The sequence below is a fragment of the Carlito syrichta genome, unplaced genomic scaffold (assembly GCF_000164805.1).
Source record: "Carlito syrichta isolate Samal-C Ts95f unplaced genomic scaffold, Tarsius_syrichta-2.0.1 Scaffold307013, whole genome shotgun sequence".
In the NCBI taxonomy this organism is placed as follows: domain Eukaryota; kingdom Metazoa; phylum Chordata; class Mammalia; order Primates; family Tarsiidae; genus Carlito; species Carlito syrichta.
The window spans coordinates 121,137-124,865 of NW_007251109.1; the positions used below are offsets into that span (position 1 = coordinate 121,137).

Below are 3,729 nucleotides of genomic sequence, written 5' to 3' on the forward strand. Positions count from 1 at the left end.
GCCTGGGCAACTTGGCAAGACCTCATCTCTACAATAAATAAAAATTAGCTGGGCGTGGTAGCGTGCACCTGTAGTTCCAGCTACTTGGAAGGCTGAAGCGGAAGGATTGCTGGAGCCCAGCAGGTCGAGGTTGTGGTAGTAGCCGGGAGCGGCCACTGCATTCCAGTCTGGGCGAGTGAGACTCCAACTCAAAAAAAAATAAAAAATAAAAAAAAAAAAAGGAACATGAGACCAAGCGTAGTGGCACACACTTGAAATTCCAGCCCTTTGGGAGACCGAGGTGGGAGTATGACTTGAGCCCAGGAATTCCAGACCAGCCTGAGCAACATAGTGAGACTCCAGCCTGGGCAACATAGTGAGACTACAAAATAAAAAAATTTAAAATTAGCTGGGTAGGCCAGGCTTGATGGCTCAACCTGTAATTCTAGCACTTTGGGAGGTTCCAGACCAACCTGGGCAACTAGCTGGGCGTGGTAGCACGTGCCTGTAGTTCCCGCTACTTGGAAGGCTGAGGTGGAAACGGAGCCCAGCAGGTTGACGCTGGGATGGCCATGAGCATGCTGCTGCACTCCAGCCTGGGTGATGGAGTGAGACTCCAACTTAAAAGAAAAAAAAATTAATGTAATAGTGTGTACCTTTAGTCTCAGCTACACAAGAGGCTGTGGTGGTGGGAGGATCCCTTGAGCTCAGGAGTCCTAGGTTACAATGAGCTAGGATTGCGCCACTGCACTCCAGTCTGGGGGACTGAGAAGGACTTTGTCTCTAAAAAAAATATAGGTCGGGCACAGTGGCTCAAGTCTGTAATCCCAGCAATTTGAGAGGCCTAGGCGAGAGGATTGCCTGAGCCCACGGGTACAAGCCCAGCCTGTGCAACTTGGTGAGACCTTGTTTCTACAATAAACCAAAAAGTTAGCTGAGTGTGGTGGCGCATGTCTGTAGTCCCAGCTACTTGGAAGGCTGAGACAGAAGACTTGCCTGAGCCCAGCAGATGGGTAACAGATGAGATTCGGACTCAAAAATAAAAACAAATATATTTTTGAACCCACAAGTGTCCTGGCCTAACAGACAGGCTACTCTCTCCCTCAAGAGTCAGAGACCAGAGGCAGAGGCCTGGAGAAAGGGTTATTTAATCTGATACCCTGGGATCGGGGAGCCAGTCAGTGTATTCACCCCCCCCCCAAAAAAATCTTGCTCTGGACAGTACAGTTTACTCAGAGTTTATACTCCACAGCCCTCATCCACCCCCAATCAAGATCTCCCAGTCCCTTCACCAACCCAGAGACTGAATTACAAAGGCTTACGGGCAGTAGTTTGACCTGACCCAAGATTTAATCAGGCTGGTAGTTCCTTAAGGGGGGATGGGAAATTACAGCAATCAAAAAGCTACCTTGGTACATTCAGATAAACGATTTGGAATCAAACATAGAGATATAAGAAACTGGGTTACCAGAGCCTTGACCTATAACACAAGAACTTGGGTAGATCTCAAGGGCATTATACTGAGTGAAACAAAAGGCCAATCTCAAACGGTCACACAGTGTATGACTCCATTTATATAACATTCTTGTAATAACAAAATTATAGAGATGGAAGTTTGATGTGTGGTTGCCAGGGAACAGGGAGGGTGGAGGTGAGGATGTGGGTATGAACAGAGAGAAGCTACAGGGGAGAGGTTTTTGTGGTGATGGAACAATTCTGTATCTGACTATAGTGTTGATGAAAAGATGCCAAACTGTAAAATATTTTAATATGGTTTATTCTGAACCAAAGCTGAGGACCTAGACCCACAGCATGTATTCCCAGGAGGTCCTGAGAACATATGCTTGCCGTGGTTGAATGGTGACTTGCTTACACACTGTACAATTTTAGGGCGGCAGAAAGTTACAAAAAATATAAATTAATACATGTGACATTTTCATTTCATTTGACCAGGGAAGGAGAGACATTTCCAAGAGGGGGCATGTGGGTCATAGGTGCATTCAAAGAGTTCTTGATTGGTCATTTACAGTTCTTATCTAAGGAATTTTGGGAATCAGGAAAGGAGATGTTTTGTTGAGATAAGGGGTGGAAAACTCCAGGTTTGTTGATATGTATTAATAGATGAAGACTTATATGTGGCTTCAGAGAGGATAGGTGGCTCATAAGATTCCCAGGAACCTGGGAATTCACAAGAGATGACTTTTCAGGGTCATAAAACGCTCTGATTTCCTTCTTCATTTGATATTTGATGTTATGCCAGAGTCAGGTTGGAAAACAAACCTTGGGATATGGGTAATAGGGTCATAAAATTCTGTCTGGCTAGTTCTTATTAGGGGTAACTCCCAAACTTCTTAGTTAGAAATTTGCCTAAGAGAAAAAACGCCAGGTTTAGTCCTCAGTAGTGGTGGTTCCATGAATCTTCATGGCATCAACCTACACACACACCATCGTTTGGCACTGTAATAATGCAAAATGTGATAGGGAAACCCACTATTGTATGTTCACATTGCTGCAACCATAAGGAGTGTTCAAGCAGGCCTGCACGTACTTGCATTCCTGAGAATTAGCCAAAGAAAGTAAATCCCCTTATCTCCTATACATTCCCTGTCAAGTCACTTCAAAGAGCCCTTAACCCCCTACAGACTGTGCTCACTCAACTGAGAGAAATGAATTCCAATTCACTCCCTTTATCAGTGGTCTAGATTTAAAAATACAGCACATATGTACCCATAAGCCTTTTAATTTATGTAACTTTTTGTGAGTTTTTATTTTATTATAATTTTTTACATAGGAGTCTCACTCTGTCTCACAGGCTGGAGTGCAGTGGCACACTCACGGTGGCCACTGCAACCTCAGCCTGCTGGGCCCAGGCGATCCTTCCACCTCAGCCTTCCAAGTAGCTGGAACCACGGGCATGTACCATCATACCTGGCTAGTTTTTTTATTCATTGTAGAGGCAAGGTCTAACCAAGTTGCTAGGCTGTTCTTGAAGCAATCCTGGGCTCAAGCAATCCTCTCGCCTCTGCCTCCCAAAGTGCTGGGATTACAGGCATCTTTTTTTTTTTTTGAGTTGGAGTCTCACTCTGTCACCCAGACTGGAATGCAGTGGCACACTCCCGGCCACCACAGCCTCGACCTACTGGGCTCCGGCAATCCTTCAGCCTCAGCCTTCCAAGTAGCTGGAACTACAGGTGCGTGCTACTACGCCTGGCTAATTTTTTTATTTATTGTAGAGAAGAGGTCTTGCCAAGTTGCCCAAGCGGGTCTCGAACCTTCGGGCTCAGGCAAATCCACTCACCTCAGCCTCCCAAAACACGGGATTACAGGCTGAGCCACCGAGCCCGGCTATCTTTTTTTTTTTTTTGAGTCAGTCTCACTGTTGCCCAGGCTGGAGTGCAGTGGCACACTCATGGCCACCGCAGCCTCGACCTGCTGGGCTCCGGCGATCCTTCTACCTCAGCCTTCCAAGTAGCCAGAACTACAGGCATGCACAACCACACCCAGCTAACTTTTGATTTATTGTAGAGATGAGGTCTTACCAAGTTGCCCAGACTGGTCTTGAACCCGTGGGCTCAGGTATTCCGCTCGCCTCGGCCTCCCAAAGCACTGGGATTACAAACTGAGCCACTGAGCCTGGCCCGCTCAACCATCTTTTTGCATAACTGCTAATCAGCAATATGTTGTAGTGAATAATGTTTTACTTTGTAACAGGCTCTGTTGACTCCCTTATTTTTTTTTTTTTTTTTTTTT

The 3,729-nt window shown here is 45.9% G+C and overlaps 1 pseudogene; it reads right to left on the reverse strand.

The window, feature by feature from the left end:
* Positions 1-3,729, reverse strand: part of LOC103266077 — an 18,685-nt pseudogene that overhangs the window by 11,794 nt on the left and 3,162 nt on the right.